A 21,354-nucleotide genomic window follows, 5' to 3' on the forward strand; every position below is an offset into this window, starting at 1 on the left:
TCCATTTTGACAGTGCCTTATTAATAGTTTACTGGCAGCTTACAAACACTCTAAGGCTTTTAAGAACACGTTTTGAGAAAATGCTTAATTATGCAGTGTTATAGACTGCGATGCCCTCCTTTTTCATAGTTTTCAAAATGCTTGCTTGCTGTCATGTGGCTTCAACAGTTTGGTGAATACAAGAACATTTTCTCCCTTTTTTTAAGAGCCTTTGATTTGTTATTTAGGTCATATTGCAAGGTGCAAATATGCCACTCACACAGTTATGCTGCCCTGATGCTCTGAAGCTGCATGATTATTCAATAATGTGCTGAACGCTCAACACTTGTTTTTTTTAAAGTTAGTTTAGTATTCGTGCAAAGTGCCAGATTATCATTCCCAGACACTAATAGATTTTAAGGCCAGAAGGAACCACTCTGATCATCTACTCTGACGCTACGTATAATACAGGCCATAGAGCTTCACCCAGTAATTCCTTCAGTGGAGAGAATTATTCTTCCCTATTACATAAGGACAGGGAAGTGACAAGCAACTGTCTTCCCTGCTGTCCTACTAATGTATTTCAAGGCTCTTTTAAAGAGACAACATCTAGGTAGCTACCGTACGGAAGCAGTCCATGAAATCAATGTTGATCATGCCAAGTGAATACTGTAAGAAGAGTCTGAGAATAGCTATTTGGATTTTTAATGAATTTAGTTAGGACCAATTTTCTGTTATTTTTCTGTGACTATTGTAGAGAATGACTTGACTGGGAATGTATGCATTGCACAAGTACAGCAGAAGAATCACAGGAGAGGACTTTTGATTTCATAATTGCAAAAATTCACAGTGGAAACCTCATTATAATCAGTATGACTCACCTGGCTAGAACATCATGGAACATACATATCCAAGCACAACAGGACACATTTCAAACACTTACAGTGTTGACCAGTAAGTATCTGCTGAAATTGTTCTGCAATAAGGTTTGAAATTCATATAAGTTCAGCTACATTGTGACAGTTGAAACAGTTCACTTGAGACAGACAGTTCAGAAACAGAAAAAGATGCAGCAATCTGAGACAAAAAGATATAAATATCTTAACAACAAGCTGGCCTATGCAGCCATTCAGGACAGCAAGGGGGAAAAAGACACCCTCTTACTCCCCTTTGTGGGTTATCTGCATCATGGGATTCAGAATAGCTGCCCAGAGACCTGTCCCACGCAGGTCGGAGAGGGAATCAGCAGACAGGGTTGGGGAGTTTCTAGAGCCCTGGCTCTGCCCTTCTCCCCTAAACATGTCATCAAGCACAACTGAGCTATCACGAGAGGAAACTTTCAAAGCTGGGCTAGAAAATGGCTGGCACAGCTTGTTTACACCTTGCTTCATGGGGGAAGCGAGGAAACTCTAAGCTACAATTCAGTACCTGCTCTGCTCCTGGGGTAAGACAACTACATGCTGCCCCTTACTTAAAGCAGATTGCAAAGTCTAGTCTAGTCTAGTCTAGCCCAGAGTAAGTAATTCAGTACAAATTGTTCACCCAGCTCCATAACAGACAAGTACCAGTTATTTCCCATTGTCACTTCTCTATAAAGATTTTGCATACTGATTTGTAATTATACTTTGCCTTTCTGTAGTGACTTCCACCTCTGATTTTCAGAGTGATCTAAAAACATTAAGGAGTTTAGCTTCACAACAAAAGTGTGAGGCAGGCAAAATCCCATTTTACAGATGGGAAAACAGAGGCACGTGGATGTTAAGTGACTTGCCCAGTGACACACAGGAAATCAACAGCATGAGTGTGTGTTTACTACTTCCTTAATATGAAGAAAGAAGATGGACAAGAGGAGGGCTAGAAAGGTTCAAAACAGTGCAGCATTCCCTCCTCGCCCCCTCAGCCCCACCTCCACTGAGAGAAACACTTTAGGGATAACATTTTTCAGCACTAGAATAAAGTTCATTTTGAATAATAAAAGAAAGCAACTTTTTTCTGTAATTCTTAGCTATCGTCACAGGAGAGTGACAGAGCAGATTATACAACCTAATGCTGCTCACCCCCAGTTTTGTGAGTTAACAACAAAACGATCCTTCCTCTCCCCACAGCTGTTAGATGGTGATAATTTCTGGCCACAACTGACCAGGGTGGATTTGAATCAATGAACTGTGGGGGAAAGCTCTATAGTGTATCCTATTACTAAACCCTCTGAATCATCCATTCCTCCCTAGGCTCAACTTTTTGAATATTTTCTTCATGACTGAACATCAGCTTAATTCCCCACAAAAGCTTCTTTTAGTATAAGAGCATAGTGAAAACTGACTAAGTTCAAACCATCTTTGATAACCAACCTAATGAGCCTGTGCTGCAATGTTTCACAAGTCCAACATTTTAATAATGAGTAACAGCATAGTCTAAAGAGGGGAGTTCAACTTGAAACCAAGTCAGAAAACAAAAGGCTAATAATCAGAGGAACTTTGAATGCACATAGTCCATATGAATAAGAGATGATTTTGGAAAAAGAACAGAATAGAAAAACCAAGCAACAGAAATGGCTATAAAGAACAAGAGCTGACTGTCACGGCATACTCAGTTACAAAGAGCACCATTGCTAGGAATGGCAACTAGCCAACAACACTGGTTGTGATCAGGATTGAGTAAGCTAATAAATCCAAACCTGGAACATGTTAATACTTTAATAATATGATGAAGCAGCAGAATTCATATCCAGATCTCAAACCCTTCAGAAGTATGGGATGCTTAGATCCCGGGTTTCGGAATGGTGCCTTGGGGACAATGCCATGACAGACATGTGGGATCTCTGCTGAGCATTTCCTGGTTCAAAACACAGAGTGAAATTTGTATAACGCAAACCAAAGTTCACCTTAACATGAATTAGGTTCCAGTTGGGTAGATGACTTGACTGTTTGATTGAAGAACTTACTACTGGTTGTAGAGATTTTGAGATAGATGACTGGTCCCAACTGTGTTGTGCTGAAGAGGGTCACACATCACAGATGCCACCTAGTAGTTAGACAGCAAGTGGCAGGTTCTCTCCTTTACTGGCACCCTCCAATTGACAGTCACTCCGGTCTCATGGTGGTCTGCCCCTTCTGAGACTCAGCTCTCCAGCCTGTTTACACATTTTATGTCCAGCCCTTTCAGAGTATATAAAGAGTCCAGCAGAGGTAGCCCTCTGGATTAGGCTAGGGGTTTCAGGGCTTCCCCCCAGGTTGGGTTAGGGGGAAGCATAATTTTGCCCATAATATACAAACTCTGCACCATATGGAAGGGGTTAAGCAGCTGCTCTGGGGTCAGGCAGCCCCACCCTACCACACCTGCAAAGCTTGCATGGCTTGGAAGAGGAGGTCAAAAGGAATGCAGCCCAGCTCAGGAGGAGAGCAGACAGTGGAGGTGAACTGAGCTGTACTGTGAGAATGAACACGCCAGGAACTACTGTGCTCTATCTGTAGCAATGTTGCTAAACTAAAAGGGAAGAGACTGATGAGTCTCAGAAGGTCTGAGACTTTATCTTTGATTCCAAGTACTTTGTCTATTGGGAAAGAGGAGTCTGCCAGGAAATAGCACTTTGGGGTGCAGGACTTAGCATCTTACAATAGGCCCTGGACTGGAATCTAGGAGAGAGAGTTGGCCAGGTTCACCTACCAACTCCTGGTGGGGTGGGGGTGGGGTGTGCCAAAAGACAGAAGCTGATAGGGGGAGGTGTCTAAGAGAAAGAAAGCCTTGAGGACAGATGAGTCAAATGGCAATATTAGAGACTGGAATAGTTAACTGTGCTTTTCAACATAAAACGTCCCAACTTTAGAACAAAAGACAGTTGAACATCCAGCAGACTTTTTATTTATTTATTTAGGTCTCTTTGTTATGGGTTTCAGATGACAACTCAAAATCCCACCAGTGGCCAACAGGGTACAGCACCTGATGTCTCTTAAGGTTTTTGCTTGGGCTCCTTTGATAACAAGAATGCACTGCATTCAACACACTTTATCTGGTACAGTGGAAAGAGTCTGCAGGCTACTGTCTTCACAAAGAAAGAGAATCTCTAGTTACTATTTCTCTGTTTCTTTTTTCATCTCTTTTTCTTTCTTTATTCCTATCTCAAGGGCTTCTTTCACTTGCTCTTCCTGACACTTGCACTTTCACCTCTTAGTTCCTCTCTCCTCGACTGTTCATCTTTTTAAGCAAAACATATAGTCTAGGTGGCACAAGAGCTGGTTTTTGGAACTTTAGTGAAATCCTTTTTTCCCCTCCCAGGACTTGCCCCATCTCCCAGTCTGAGGTTTTTTGCACAGCCTTGGTCTGTTTTTTTTTTTTCCTTTCACCTCATCGACGGCTTAGCTCTTCAAAGTAGATTTTTCCTCTCATCCCCTGCAGCAAGAAAGAAGCAGCATGGTGCTATAGCTTTATTTTATTTCTCTCTTATAGCTGTAATAGAGAATATTCCTTTACTATTACAGCAGACTTGATGTCTACACTTCAGACCAAACTAGTAAGTCACAAAAAATAACAGCATTAAACACACCAAATATCTTTGTATGGCACTTATGCCATCCTGTATCTTTTCTCCTTTTGTATGACCCTGTTTATTCTCTGTCACTGTTTCCTCAGTGTTTTACAATGAAAGGCATATAGATATTATAGGTTCTTTTCAGCTGGAGCACCCCTACTGCAAGTTGTCTCACTCAGGAAATTCTGTAGTATTTGCAGTATTTTAAAAATATAGAATTCTCAGATGGGGAAAATTGAGGTAGCTCTATTGATTTCAATTGAGCTAGGCTGCTTTACCGGTGCTGAAGATTGGCCTGAGCAGCTTAGTCAATGCACAGGTGAAAAACATCACAACTGCCCTCTCTTCCCTACAACTGGGTAGGCTAGCACTGATGATAGTAATGGTCCCTTCCCATGTGCTCCTTAACTCCCTGCAGCCAAATAGCTGCCTATGTGCTCTGTGTAGCCCACTGGTCAGTGCATGTTATGCATTCCCCTGTGTGTCTGATCCACAGAGCATATGATGTGTTGCAATCCCCAGCTATGCATGTGTAAGCAGGGTCTGAAGGAATGTTCCCCTGACAGTAATCTGGGAAGGGGACAGACTTCAGGAACAAACTGTATTTACATGAACACACCTACTCTGCTTAGATATCCACCAGATAGAGCGGTGTTGCGCAAAGTGATCAACTTCATCCAGTGTTGGGTTATAAATCACCTTAGTACTGAATGCAGGGATAGGGAAATGCTGTTATCGATGCTGTTGTCTTTACTGTGTGAATAAAGGGACCAGTCCCATATGAGGGGGTCACCCTCAGCTGAAACGGTCTTGTTAAGCCAGGAGCTGGAATGCCAGCCCCCTGCACAAGAAAAGATAGAGACAGGTGTCCCAGCCAGGAGGTGTGCATCCTCCCTAAGAGTCCCCGGTCTGGTGTAACCTGTTCCTCCCCCATTGCTCAATAATAGAGCTAAATAAGCTTTATTAGGAGCCTCTTGTTATGTTAAGTGCTCAATGAGAGCTGAAATCACTTGTGGTGGGGCATTGTTTTTACCCAGCCTGCTGAGAGCTTAAAAAATCACTATGAGATTGACCTACAAAGGTCACAGCAGAGAGGCAGCTGGCAGCAGGAGGTGACTGATGGGTGGCTCGCAAATGTGGCGAGCAGGAGGCAGCAAGGAACAGCGGCTGGCAGGGCAGCCAGCCAAACAAGTGCTCAAATGGTGGAGCAAGCCAGGTGTGTAATACATTGAGGTTTGGTCTACACTACAGACCTATATCAGTATAACAAAGTTACTCAGGGGGTGTAAAAAATCCACACCTCAAGTGATATCGTTATATTGACCTATCCCCCTGTGTAACCAGCACTATGCTGACAGGAGAGCTTCTCCCATGTCTCGGGGAGGTAGATTAACTATGCTGGGAGAGCTCTCTCCCGTTGGCATAGAGCATCTTCATTGAAGTGCTACAGCAGCGTAGCTGCACAGATGCAGCATTTTAAATGTAGAGTAGACCTGTCTGGAGATACTGCTTGTGAAACTGAGGAGGGAGGAAGAGGAGGACTGCCCTCCACCTTTTGTAGCTATTCACACCCAGGCAACTGAGTGTAAATCAGAATGGTAGCATTTTATACTCACTCTGCATTGGGTAAATGCCCTGGGAGCTGAATGAAAGGCTGTCATTCAGTTCACAGTGAGAAGTGCCAAACGTCTTAATTTTATAGAATGCAGAATATTACCTGTCATAGTATAATTTCTTAATCTGAACCTTAGAGTTCAAATATGAGGTACTAGCATAAATTCCTCTAAGCTTAATTACCAGCTTAGATCTGATAGCGCTGCCACCAGCCAGAATTCAGTGTCTGGTGCACTCTGTCTCCCCAAAACCTTCCTGGGGGACCCCAAGACTCAGATGCCCTGAGTTCACCACAAAGGAAATAACCCCCTTCCCTTGTCCCTCTTACTTCCCCCAGGCTTCCCTCCTGGATGGCCGGGCGAACATCACCCTGTTTCATTCCTTGAAATGCAAACCAGAGAGATCAGGTTTCTCTCACCCTCAATCAGTCCCTGCAAATGCGCTTTGTAACCTAACACAAAGAGATTTTCTCTTCCCCCTGTCTTTCTCTCCACCAATTCCCTGTGAGCTGCAGTCTCAACCCCTGAAGCCCCAACTAAAAAAATCAACAGGTTTTAAAAGAAAGCTTTATAAAAGAAAAAGAAAAAGAGATAAAAATGGGTCTCTGTATCAAGTGACAAATATACTGGTCTTGGCTTAAAAGAAACAAACTGAATAAACAGCCTTATCAAAAAAGAAATCATTTAATACATTCCAGCAAAACTACATCATATGTAAATACAGAAAAAAATAACGTCTTTCTACCTTTGTACTTACACTTGAAACAGAAGATTAGAAACCTGGAGATATAGTAGAGATCCTCGCTAGACGCGAGGAGCACTAGAGACACAGACAAAGGACACGCCCCCCAAAAATTCCCTCCCTGAGCTTTGAAAAATCCAGTTTCCTGATTGGTCCTCTGGTCAGGTGTTGGGTTCCCTTCATTAACCCTTTACAGGTAAAAGAAACATTAACCCTTAGCTATCTATTTATGACATTACCCAAGAGAAAAAAAAACACACACACACACCATGCTACCCTTCACACAAACCTATGAGGACATTGAACAAGCAGTTACACTTACAGGACCACAGAAGGCTCTGACCCACCATCACATGAAAACCTTTCACATCTTTAATAACTTATGAGTAAGGATCTCACCAATCGATAGGCATGACTTCTTCTGTACAAGTTTGCCCAGAGCACTTCTTTCCTCCTTGGTGAACTGTGACAGCAGTAAAAAGTACATTGTGTATAAACTACTGCATGGAGGAAATTTCCATTACATCTTTGGCGTGATCTGTGACATGTTTGGGAACAAGAAAAAACGGTGTTATTAATATTGTAATATCTTACTCCCAGATCTTCTTTGATGCTCATTACTTCCATCTTAAACACCAAATTTCAGCCACAATTTAACGAGAGTGCAGAATATTCCCAGGCTTTAGGATTTTACCATTATTATTTAGAAATAAGAAACAGTGTGACAGCTCCGCTACAGCAAAATGTAATGGAAGGACAGAAAGAGTGAGATTGAAATGTTATACCTCAGGTACTCTCCCTCAGTAATCAGAACCAGGAATCTGACCTGAAAATATGACTGACTGAAGTTGCCAGAAGATTTTTCTCTTCTGTGTTCAAACCAGTGTTATACCATGTATGAGTAAATCCCCACAAAACACATGAAACAGAGCAGAGACAGAAGGTAAAGGGAAAGAAAGAGGAAATTGTGTTCAATTCTTAACTATGCTCTTGACTTTTCCTTTTGGTTTCTTAGCAATGTGATTTTGGCAGTGATGATCCTGTTGGTCTCAAAGTGCTCTGCATTTTGCAGCAACAGATGCATTTTGGGTGATGGTAGCATCAAGATAATAGTTGTACTGTCGTTTGAGTTTTTTATACTGTGTGAGAGGATAAGGCCCCAAAGTATTCTAACAGCCTACTCAACTGGTTACTATTATTACTGTTGTTATTAAGAATTTTCTTAATCTTGCTAGGTAAGGATTTTTCTGGCCTGCACAGAAAAGCTAAAATACATGGAGCAATTGCTACCATATAGTTAATGTACCTGTATTACCTTCAAAACAAAAAGGGTGATGGAAAGTAATTCATGCACAAGGGTGAAGTCCTGTCCTTACTGACAGGAAAACTTCCCCTGACTTCATCTCAAGTTTCCAGTTATATAAATCAGAGTTAATTACGGGTATCAAAAATGAGAATTGTACTGTAACTGTGTGATTAGTATACTTGTGTTATGAGGTGTGTCCATTTCAAATGCTGTGGTTGTTGTTACAGGAAGTCATTATTAATGGAGTTTAAACTTGATAGGCAAAGCACGGCACATATAAGGGCTATGTTGAGTTCCTGTAGCCTCCGAAACTTTACTGCATGCACAACTGAGAGGGAAAGGCAGGTGGTGGTGAAGAACCACCGGGATTTAGCATAGGTAGCAAGGTCCTGCATCCATTGAAATCAATGGGAACTTTGCCATTGTCTTCAAAGAATGCTAAATCATAGCACTTAAGGAGAAGATGGGGATTGTTAGGGCTGGTCTACACCATGGGGTAAAATCGATTTTAGATACGCAATTTCAGCTACGTGAATAACGTAGCTGAGTCAAATATCTAAAATCGATTTACTCACCCGTCCTCACCGCGCGGGATCGATGTCCACGGCTCGCCATGTCGATTCCGGAACTCCGTTGGGGTTGGTGGAGTTCCGGAATCGATATAAGCGCGCTCAGGGATCGATATATCCCGTCTAGATTAGACGCAATATATCGATCCCCGAGCAATCGATTTTAACGCGCCCATACGGTGCGTAGTCTAGACATGGCCTTACTTTTAGGCAGTGGAGAAGAGGCAGGGTGGTGATTCCACCCAGTTCCTTCCTGCTCCATTTATCTGAACTGATTCCACAGTCAGGAACTTCATATCTAGCCTCCCACCCTGAGGAGTACAGTGAAAAGTCTGTCTACCTCAGCAGGCAAAGCAACTTCTGGGGAAGACATCTGAGGTAAGAAGAGTTGTCTCATTATAATCTCATCCAGCCCTGGCTCAAAGGGAATCTGATTTATGGCCCAACTTAAAGCCCAGCTGCAAAATACAGACAACTGCAATAGATTTTATACACCATTCCTATAGAACATCAGAGAACACCGCCCAGCAGGTTACAATCTATGCTCACAAACACAAATGTACTTGCTTACTATGGGCCATGCAGAAAACACCTGAACCTACGGTAGGGCAGGAGTGAAAGATGGGAAAAACAGCCAAGTTTCAGAGACCTCAACTCTGATAAGGAAAATGGAGAATGATCAAGGGGTAAGAGTTAATTATTCCATTAGAAAAGGAAGCACAGGCCAGGGAGAACAGATGTCTCTTGAGATGGGATATTGAAAGAGCCAATTAGTGACAGAAAGGCTGCTCCAGATGGCGAAAGGAACACGGAAGAAGGATCTACCACCCACTGTTGAGAGACAAGGAAGGAAAGGAGACAAATAGTAGTCTGGTAAATGCAGAGAATATAGTCCTGTGCTAGATCTGAGGGAGAGGAGGTTGTTATCTATGGGTTTTACTGGGTAAAATAAACTGTTTTGACTGACTGTAAGATTTAAGTTTATCCACTGAAATTCTCAAGCAGACTCTTTTTACACCCCACAACAGATTTTGTTTTCTCCTGTACTTTGTGTTCAGGCTAGAAGTGACTCCTCTGTCAGCACATTTGTGAAATATTCCCACAAGACAGTACACAATGTGCCTAAGCAAAACTTTCAAGCAACCAACCAAATAATTCATAGTTCCTTTTTACCTTGTATGCTATGGTATCTCTGACCAACCTCCACAAAGGAAGAGTATATGGTTATCTTTCTTGTGTTAAGCCACTGCAGTAAGAATAGGCGATGTAGCAACTTGTGGAATCCCAGCGGTGAGTTTATGAATGATGAATGAAATGAAATCTCCCCCTGCCTGGTGCACAGAGGGAATATCAGACAGTGCTGTGAGATCACTGCTGTGCTGGGCTGTTTGATGTAATATTCACTTCAGATGCAGTCAGGAAAGGCCACCAACTCCAGATGTGTCAAAGTAAATGCATACAAATTGAAATGAAAAAAGATTGTAAGTTGTTTTGGGGGGGTTTCCCCCTCCCTTGCTGTGACCCCCCTTTCTAAAGTGTATGGTTACAAAGAATGGTTAGGAATAAAGAGCTCTTCATCTAGCACACATTCTCTCATCACCCTAAAAATGACTGTATCTATATCCTTTTGGGAAAAAAAGCTGATAAGTTTTACAACCTTTTCTCATTTCAGGGAGGTTTGAGAGGAAAGAGGAGGGAGTTAACTGGATAAATATAATGGAATGTGGCCTTCTTACTAGTAAAACCAATAAAATCATCTCCTGAGAGGGCTGAGTGGTAGTTGAGGGATCAGAGGAACAGCAGAAGTGGTTTCTGAGGCATGAGGAAGAAGCTGTCTTCTTCTCAGTAACTTCCCTGTCCTGCTACTCCAGACATAAAGCTGAGGGCTAGCGGCAGTAAGTGGTGCATAAGGATTAAAGTACTAACTTGGCCCTCATAGTAACATGTATCCAAACTAATCACCATCACTGATAGTTATGAAGATAAGAGGTATCCTTCCATTTACTTTATTGATTTAAACAGGCTTTGGATCAGACACTTGCTCTAAAATGTCTATTTTATGCATGGCTTATACTAAAGACTTCCAAACTCATGTTCATCAAAAGCTTTGTTTGCAAAAACTGGGGTATAGACTGGAAGTGGAATACTGAACATTTCACCTCTCTTTTGTATTCGAGCACAACCAATGTCACTAGGTATCAAAAGTGGATATCTAACAATTGCTGACATATATTATATTCTCTCAGACTGCAGATCACCATAGAGTCACATCACACTGAACACACAACACACAAGATTAATTGGCCAGCTATCTTTCTCTGTTTTGCGGTCTTCACACAGCCTGGAGAAGCATGCCATACTGCATCCCATCCAGATTAATTGGCCAGCTATCTTTCTCTGTTTTGCGTGTCTTCCCACACAGGACTGGAGAAAGCATGCCATAACTGCACCAATTCCAGTCAGGGACACATGAAAACAACACTACCCACAGGTGTACCACTACCCTGGCACCAGTACTCTCTGAAAACTTGGCTCACCAAATCTTTCTCTGCTCCTTCGGACGCAGTGGCGGAAAATTGAACAGTAAGCTAGTGGCCACTGTAATTGAGTGTCTCATCACCACGACCGCGAGTGGACAGAAATGTGTCAAACTGCGCACAACTGACTGCACAGCTGTTGGCAAGTCCCAATTAGCAGAGTGAGATGGCACAGAGACTGAGTCATCGTTCTATACATGAGTGGCAAGAGTGGAACTGGTGTTAACATTAGAGTTTCCCTGACATTGTGGCCTGAACTCAAATATAAATTTCCAGTTTTAAGGACACTTGCTCAGAGTCCCGGACAGCACAACTCTTCCCTCATTCAGTGTATGGGTGGCAAATGTAGTTTGCCCTTTTTTTAGATCTCACCCATCCCCCCTTGTTCCCCCTAAATCCCAAGTTTTGGGGTGCCCAAAGTTAAAGAATCTGACTACATCACCCTTTCACTAACTTCCAACCTTCTTCCCCAGTTCAAAAGTTCTACCCAAGGGCTGGTGCAACCCGTTAGGCGACTAGGCGGTTGCCCTAGGGAGCCTTGCATTTCGGAGCGGTCAGTTTGGGTCCTTCGCATGCGCCGTCAGCAGCCGAATCTTCGGCTGCTCCGGTCATCCGTCGGCATTAGGCAGAGGGACCTGGGGCAGGAGGGCGTGGGGAGGGTCGCCTGCAGCAAGTAGCAGGGGGCCGAAACACAGAAGAGGAATCACATACCCTGCCCCGTGCACTCAATAACCAGAGACAACCAAGTCCCTTGAGCAAATGCTGCTGCTACTGCTTCTCTCCGCCCCAGGCTTGTGGCACCAAACAGCTGCTTGGTGCCGACAAGCCTGGAGGTGGGAGAAGTGGAGTGTGCAAATGGCATGACCTCGGGAGGGGCGGAGCAAAAGTGGAGTAGCGGCGGGGAGCTGCCGATGGCAATCCCGCCCAGGGGGAGCTGACTCGGGAAGGGTTGCGCCTGAGGGCGTGGAGTAGGGAGCTGCTGTGGGAGGGCACTCAAGGGCAGGGGGTGGGGAGCTGCCAAGGGGAGGGCTCAGCGGGGGGGGGGGGGGGGGCGCAAGGTGGAAGTTTCACCTAGGACGCGAAACATCCTTGCACCCGCCCTGTTCATACCTATTGTCCTTCAAGGATCTGCATAATTGTGTCTCTCCTACTTATCTGCCCCTGGTCTCATCAGGGCAGGCTCAAGGTTTCTTGCTGCCCAAAGCAAAAAAAAATTTTGGCTGCCCCGCACCCCAGCCCTGGGCTTCCCCTCACCCTTTGCCGCTCCAGCGTTGGGTTCCCTCTTTTCCCACCCACCAGTGCCCTCCCACCACCCACACTCCCCTGCCGCCCCAGCCCTGGGCTCTCCCCGCAACCTGCACCCTCCTGCTGGCCCAGCCCTGGGTCACTGGTAAGTCGCTCCCAGGGCAGGTCATTCAGCAGGAATTTTGGATGTGCACAGAACACAGACAGGATTGGATCCCATACCATTACAGAACTGCAGTAAAGCGGAACAATTTTCCGCTTGTGTGACTGGAGGATATCTGGATGCATATTATAAATGAGGAAAAGTTGAAATGCCTTTTTTATTCTTTTGTTCCACTCTTTGCTTCTATGGGGAATTTGCCAATGCAAGATTACTGTCTTCCTTTTAAAGAAATAAAACTTAAAGAAAAAAAAATGCTATAGCTGTTGAAAATAGCAATTCCAGTCCTAAAAACCACTGGGAAACATTTCTTGCTTCTTCGTTTCTTATCCTACATTTTCTACAGCAAGTTACAGTGGATCAGTATATTTGATTTGGGAAAAATGAAGTAACAGCTGCCCAAACTGAGCTTGAGCACTCCTGAATTTTGACAGTGTTCAAATCTGGAAGGCAGGTGCTAGATTCCCTTTCTGAATATTAGCTAAATCTGGAAAGGAAAAGTCAATTTCTACTTCCATGGCTCAGAAGTGGAAATCCTCCCACATGCCTGCTACTGTATCTAAAGCTGCTGAAGTCCCCTAGCAGAACCTCCCTTCTCTTACTTTTCATTTTAAATTCTAGTGGGATCCACGTACCTCCCTTGCTAGGCTTCAGACAGAGAGGTGCACTGTCGATTTAGTCCAGCCAATTCCTTCTTTGTGGGCTGCAAGGTGAGGTCACACCAGTATCCCTAACATAGTCTGGGGAAGTCTTCTGAAGGGAAAATCTGGGGCAAAGCCTTCTACTCCTTGGGCACACTTGTTCCCCATTCACAATGCCACCCCTTTCAACTCGCAGCATGGCTCAGCTACCTCACTCCCTACCCCTCCCTTTCCTGTTGATAGCTATCAAGGGATTGCTGGGAAATGTAGTTCTTTCCCTGCTCCAGGGCTGGCTCTATAGGCAGGGAGGTAGGCAAGGAACTACAGCTCCCAGGGTCCCATGGGTTCTCAGCTCCTATGCTGGATCCCCAGCTGCTCCATGGCTCCGCTTCTGCAGGGTTGTGAGAGGGAAGGAAGTGAGTTTTGAAAAACAAAAAGATGGCCAAAATGATGCCCCTTGGAAATGTGCCTGCCTCCCACATACAAATGTGCCCCCCACATACATAGGTCTGTTCATCTATTTGTCTCTTTAAATTGTAAGCCTTTGGGACAGGAGCTGTTCCTTCCTGTACCTCTGTAGAGCACCTAGCACAATCTAAGCATTATAGCAAAGTACATAAGACTCTTGATTTATAGTGATGAGTGCAAGTCAAAATGCAACCTCAAGTATGAAGCCACTAATGTCTCTCCATAATACCTGATGTATGGGACAAACCCTACAGTGGCTGACACGGGTGGTGTCACTTGTATCAGTGGAGGGAGAAAGAAAAAACAGAGCTAGGCGCCCCAGAGGAGAAGGACCAAGAGGGCAGGAGGAGTTAACACCTGGACAGTGTTACGATGCATCCAAACTGGAACAAGCCATGCTGCTATCACCAAATATCTGCAGGGTATGCTGGACAGACAGTGTATAGCACACCTGAAACAAGGTAACAAATCACCAAGCTGTTTTCAATAACAGTTATCACTCAGCAGGGGTGAAGGAGAAGGGAAAGGCTGTGCTATGTATGGAGAAAAGACAAAGAGGGCAAGAGCAATTAACCTCTGACAGACAATATAATGTATTATAGTCATCATCTGATTCACTAACTACAGTGCCTGGAGCAGGAATGCGCTCATACTTGTACGCAATTATTGAGGGCTTCATTTATAAAATACCACGTGCTCTGCATTCTCCGCTAGCAATTTGCATTTCAGCTCTTGTGTAGTTCTTGGACATGGTAACTGTAACTTAAAGTTCCCAGTGTAACAAACATGACAAACAAAATGCTAAACATGTTTAAATTAAAAATAAAACAAGAGCCGTACAAAAGTATGGAAGAGCTAATAAGTTAAAGGAATGCATATAATGGTTTGAATACTCTAACTGCCTATCCATTTGCTAGCTTAAATCTGCTCACTTGCAAAAAGTGACTATAGCTGTTCCCATGACTAGTGGGATTCAGGGACTGGGGCATTGCATCAGGACTCGGGAAACCTGAGTTCTATTTTTGCCTCTGCCACTGGCCTGCGGGATGACCTTGGGCAAATCTCTATGCCTCAGCTTCCCCATCTATAAAATGAGGTTAATGCTACTTGCCTTATAGAGCACTTTGAGCATTAGGGATAAAAAACGGTCTGTAAAATGAAGGTATTTTTATTCCGCATATTAATAACATGATCTGCCATCAGCTGCTGCACACAAATGTTTGTGTGATGTGGCTTATGTGATACTCCCTGAATGCATAAGGAGGATGCTTTTGCTGCCATCAGTGCTCCAATATATGGGCCTTAGTTTACTGGGATGCTTCCTGGGGCTCCTCAGTGTTGTTAGGCACCTGGTGACCACTCGCTTTAAGGTGAGTAAATTTGGTCTGTGCCTGCCAGGGTCAGCTCCCCTCCCAACTTCAATGGCCATAAGCAACACAAACACTCCCCTCTAGGCCTATGTAGGCCCTACTCTCTTTCTGTGCAGGTTAGTATTGGCAAATTCCAACCCCAGAGATCTCCAAGCATCACCTTGGAACATGCAGCCCTGTATGCACTGGGCTCTCACAGCATTCACAGATTTGCTGCTTCCAAAGAAGCAGCACATCCCAGTTTACCACTTTCACCTCAGATTGCCTCGCCACTGGACACACAACACTCAGATGTGTTTACAGTGAAAACACGTAAAAGTTTGTTAAAGTATAGAGATCCAAGTGATAGCAAGTAGATATATTGGAAAGAAAAGGTTATATATAAAATAAAGTTATTACATGCATTCTAGAACCTAAACCTAATTGGATACTTTCATGTATTGCAAAGCAATGCTCACCCAACATCCTTCCAGCATTTTACAGCCAGGCTTGTCTGTGACCCTCCCTCCATAAGACAAATATGCTGTTAGCTTGCTTCCTCAGTGAAGGATCCAGGGTGTACCTGTGCACTCTCAAACATACCTTATAAATAGGATCCCCTCCTGCTGTTTATTTCTACTTGTCAATTTCCTCTCTTGAAGATTTTGCAATCTTTTGATTAGCATTTTGCTCAGTATGCAGACAGGCATCCATTGTGAGACATACAATGCCCAGTACACGTGACTAGCCACAGAGATAAGCATTGTTTACCTCTTGTTTGAAAGGAACCTTTCTCAGACCCTGATTACTTGCCTTAAAAACATCATTTTCAGTACAGATACCTAACTCCTTAAATGTTATCTGTACATACATTTTGCAGTGATTGTGATGACCAGTAGGCTACTGGCTCTCAGAGACTTCACCCTTTGCCACCATTAGTGAATTGTTGTGCATATATCTGACCCAGGGGATCCCTGTAAAACTCTCTGTGCCCTCTGCCAGTTGCCACCCAGGGTGCCTTGGGTCACAATAACACATTTTACACTTGTTAAAGGCATTTTTGAATCAATCCTCCAAATGTTGTGCTCAATCAGCTTGTTTTCTGCTTAAAAAATTCTCCTATCTAATGAGACTTTATTTGCACATTTTTCCAAATACGAGCATTTAGATATTTGCAGTGAGTACACGGATGAAAATCAGATGGGTAGTAGAACGCAGCTAGAACCTGAACTCTGGAGAGATTAACATCACTCTACATTTATCCCAGTAGAACTTACCCTTGCTAACTATTTACTGTGTGTTGACTCATTTATTTAGCCTGCTGAAGATTCTAGATGTGGGTGTCTTTTTAAGAAAATGGCTGTTTCAGTGAAACACCCTGACAGCAGCCTATTAATTTCTTGCAGGAGAAAGTGTCAGACTGAGTGAAATGCAGCTTTAAGATAAAGGTAACATCTTTCTAGTCAGCAGAATGAGTGAGTTTCCAGCTAGTGCTGAATTCTTCCTGAGTATGTCAGCCAATCCTTGTTGTATCATATTATATATTTGTTATTGTTGCTGGTTGGCAACTGGATTATTGGATATTTATTTTCCCAATCAAGCAACGTGGCTTTTTTCTTTTCTTTCCTTCAGAGGGTAATTGTGGATATTTTTATTCATATAAAGCCATCAACGCTGGAACTAGGGGTGCTGCCGTACCCCCTGGTTTGAAGCGGTGTCCATCATATACGGGGTTTATAGTTTGGGTCAATGGCTCACAGTACCCTCATTATACAAATTGTTCCAGCACCTCTGTATAAGGTTCAATAATGCAAATTGCTGAGCACTTTGGCCCTGATCCAGCAAAGCACTTAAGCAGGTGCTTAACTTTAGGCATATGACTTATATAGTCTTTATCAATGGGATGATTCACACACTCAAAGTTAGGAATATGCCTAAAAGTTTTGCTGGATCAAGGCCAGGGTGCTCGGCATCTTGCAGAATTGTGACCCTAAAGCCTGATCCACAATATGTTTTGAATCAGGCTCTAAGTGGATAGTTCTTTATTGAATCCTACTTGTTCCCTTTCTTGTAGCAATGAGTGCCACAAGTTGAATGATAATATGTTCAAAAGTATTTCCTTTCAGCAGTTTTAAATTGATTTCTTTGTAGTTTCATTGGCCTGGGCTACACTAGCGGGGGAGCAGGGTTCGAACTAAGATATGTAACTTCAGCTACGCTATTCACGTAGCTGAAGTCAAAGCATCTTAGTTGGACTTACCTGGCTGTCCTCACAGCGGCGAGTCGACTGCAGTGGCTCCCCCTTTGACTCCGCTTACTCCTCCTGCTGAGGTGGAGTACAGGCGTCGATTCGTGGATCGATTTATCACGTCGAGACAAGATGCAATAAATCAATCCTCTATACATTGAACACTACCTGCTGATCCAGCGGGTAGTATAGACATACCCATTGTGTCTCCTTCTTTTTATTACGGTAGCAAACAGGTACTGCTGACTTTCTCTATCCTTTTCAGTATTTGATATACCTCTATTATGTTGTCACTTATTTGTCTCTCTAAAGTCCGAGCCTTTATCATTTCTTCACATACCATCAAAGTCACTCCTTATAACTCTGATCTTTTTCATTGTCGTGCTCTGGAGCTATTCCGTTCTGCTGTATCCCTTTTTGAACTGGCAGGAGCAGAATTGTAAACACAATTCCAGGTGAGGGCATACCATCAGTTTACATAACAATATACCTTTAGCAGTATTCTCTATCCCTTTTTTAATACAAACTAAGGTCTCATTTTGGTTTTTAAACCACTGCTACTACCAAACAGGAGTTTTCACTTAGCTGTCCAAAATGAGGCGCAAATCTATCTACTGAATGCTTGCAGTTAATTTAGAACTGATCAGTGTAAAACTGATCCAGCATTTTCCCTCTAATCTGTATTATTTTATATTTGTTTATACTGACTTTCATCTGCCAGCATTTTGCCCACTGCCTAGTTTTGTTCAGTACTTCTAGAATTCCTCACTGTCTTCCCCAATCTAAGGGCTAGATCAGGGGCCGGCAACCTATGGCACACATGCCAAAGACGGCACTTGAGTCAATTTTTAATGGCACGCTGCTGTCTGCTGGCAGGAGTCCTGGCAGGCAGCAGCATGCCATTAAAAATCCTGCCCAACTGGACCCAGCCCAGCCCACTCTTCTCTGACCCCGCCCCTCCTGTGGGGGCAATGGGCAGGGGGCAGAAGCTTGGTCCTGCCAGCTCCCCTGCTTCTTCCCTCAATGTGCTGGGTTCCTGCCCCTCCTCCTCCTCTCCTCTCTGTCTTTCCCTCCCTGCTGGCTGATCAGCTGATGGCCCTTGCAAGGGAGGGGGTCAGGGAGGAGCGGAATCAGTGTGCTTGCTGCTCCTGGCGGAGGCAGAGAAGCAGCAGGGACAGGGCCTTGGGGAAGAGGGGTGGTGGAATAGGGACATATCCCCTCCTGCCCCCTGCTGTGAGCACCCCATGACTCCAGCCCTCTGCCCTGACCCCCCCTCACACCCACCCAGCCCTCTGCCCTGATCCGTACAGCTCCACGCACACCCCAGGCCCTTCCTTGAGCCCTGCGCCCCGCACACACCCCAGGCCCCTGCCCTGAGCCCTGTACACCACTCACACACACCCAGCCCTCTGCTTGACTTCTCACTCCCCCACAACCCCAGCCCTGACTCTGGCACCCCCACACATACCCAGGCCCCTCACGCCCCATGCACTGACACCTGCACTTCCTCACATGCCCCCAGCCCTCTGCCCTGACTCTTGCATACCCCCACTTCCTTCCCCCACCACATCTCCACCCCCTCCTGCACCCTCCCCACATTACCACCTGCACCTCTTGCACCAAAAGGGATGTCTAAACTAAGCAATTTTGTGTCATCCACACATTTTGCCATCTTATGCCTCACCTCCTCTTCCAAGTCTTTAAATATATTGAATAATGCCAATCTGTAGATTCTTGGGACACCAGCTATTCAACCTATTTCCATGCTAAAAACTGACCATGCATTGCCACCATTTGTTTTCCATCTCTTAGCCAGCATCTAATATATGACACAGCCATTCCTCTCACCCCATGACTGCTTCATTTCCTTAGACGTCTCTCAGGAGGGACTGTCCCAAAATGTGCAGCAGGTAATACAGTTAGAGTGTTGTCTCATACAAAAATGAAGCTGAATTGTCCTTTCCCCAAGCATTTCAGGTTCAGACGCACAGCAGGTTCCCTGAACTAGGATGGCACTTGGCAGTAGCAGCTGCATGTACCATAGCACAGCAGTTCAGACAGTGGCCCAATAGAAGAACAGGTGCCACAGAAAACAACTTCCACCTGGAACAACTGGTTGTGTTTGGTTCTGAGTAAAGGCATCTGCCCTCTCTCACCTCCTTGCAGAGTGTTCCCTACCTCTAATAAAGGAGTTTCCCCTTGTTGCCCCCCTCTCTTCCATATATGCAGTTTGTGCAATTTTTTCCATTCATATCCAAAGGTTTCTGCTGCCTTCTTCTGTTTCTGGCCTTCTTTTCTGAAATCACTCCCACCCACACAGCAGCTAGCTCATACAGGCTAGAAATATGAAATAGGTGCTCCCGCAAGGCTTCTCTGGGGGGAGGCAGTAGTGTGTATTAGAATTCACCCGCAAACCCCCTTTGAGATAAACCATTTTTTCAGGGACCCATTTTAAACTCTTACACTAAAGTGTGTGCTCAGATGTTTGAACCTGCATTGCATATTTTGTGTTTCCAGAATTGAAAATACCAAAAAAAAAAAAAGTGTAAATTGTATTTGTTTATGGATAATCCAGAAACAAGGAAACCAGCAATTTAATGAGAGATTGTTCTGGCCAAATTTCCAGTTTTGTTTTGTTTTTTCCCCAAACTCAAGGGGTTGAGATAATTTTACTAAAAATCAGAATTTCTGGCGCTTTATCTAAGCAAAAATATGGCACTATTGACATTTTCCCAAAACTAATCCCATAACTCTCACAGGCAGAATCTCAAATGACACTGTAATGCAGCCACATCTGTAACAGGACCATAGCCGAATTCTGCACCAGCAACTTTACACATTAGATTTTAGGGAGGAAAGTAGGAAAGAGTAACTTCTCTAATTAAAACCACAGGGGAAACTTTAAGGAGACAGGATCTGACTCAAGCTGGAATGCAACCAGGATACAGAGATTATCTCTTGAGGGAAATGCCTTGGGATCTTTAATTACAAAAAATGATCAGGGCCTTAGCTTTATATCCAGCAGCCTTAATACCAGTTTACTAATATTAGGCTAATAGCTGTGTTAATTGGTTCAGTACTGATTGTTCACACATTTAGGCCATCATCATCTCTCTTCTTGATTACTGCAGGATCTCCCTCACTGGCTTCTTTGACTCACATTGCCCCCAGTGGTACATTCAAATAAATCTTCTATGATCTTCTTCCTTCACAACTCTGCCACTGAGCTAAGTCTCCTCCAGCCTCCCTCTCTGCTCCGCCAACCATGCAAGTCTCTGCTGCCCTACTGGGCACTCCTCCCACCAGTGCCTCTGCTTCTTTCATACCAGCTTTTACAGAGGGAATGCCCTCTCTAAACTAATCTGTTAAGATACTACCCTCTTGTCTTTCAACTCACATCTCAAGATCCACTTCTACCGTGATGCCTTCAGTCTTAACTGTAAGAACAGTAGGACAACGGAACAGACTGCCTAGGGAAGTTGTGGAAACTCCTTCACTGGAGGTTTTCAAAAAGAGGCTAGGTAGCCATCTGTCTTGGATGCTGTAGGCATAACAAATCCTTCATTTTGCCAGGGGATTAGACTAGATCATCCTTGTGGTCCCTTCTAACCCTATGGTTCTATAATTCTCTGATTCTAAGGCACAGGTACATGAAAGCACATGTGTGCGCATGGAAGGGAATGGATTCTGGCCTGGCAAGGCCTATCGTTTTCTAACTTTTATGATGCTAAAATGGCAATTGATAAAAACACTGTGCACTTGTAAACTAGATGGCAAATTGAGTAGTAGCTGGGATGAAATCCCCAAAGCACACATCCGCCCGTAGAAGATTTTGATGATCTTCAGTCTGAAAAGACACTGAATGGCCAGGGCAAACAGTGGTTGCTGATCTGTGATTGTTTTGGAGATAGCGAACTGTAGTCACATTACTCCAATCACATCTGCTCAATCACTGAAAAATTTGGAACTCCA

The sequence above is a fragment of the Chelonoidis abingdonii genome, chromosome 2, assembly GCF_003597395.2.
Source record: "Chelonoidis abingdonii isolate Lonesome George chromosome 2, CheloAbing_2.0, whole genome shotgun sequence".
In the NCBI taxonomy this organism is placed as follows: domain Eukaryota; kingdom Metazoa; phylum Chordata; order Testudines; family Testudinidae; genus Chelonoidis; species Chelonoidis abingdonii.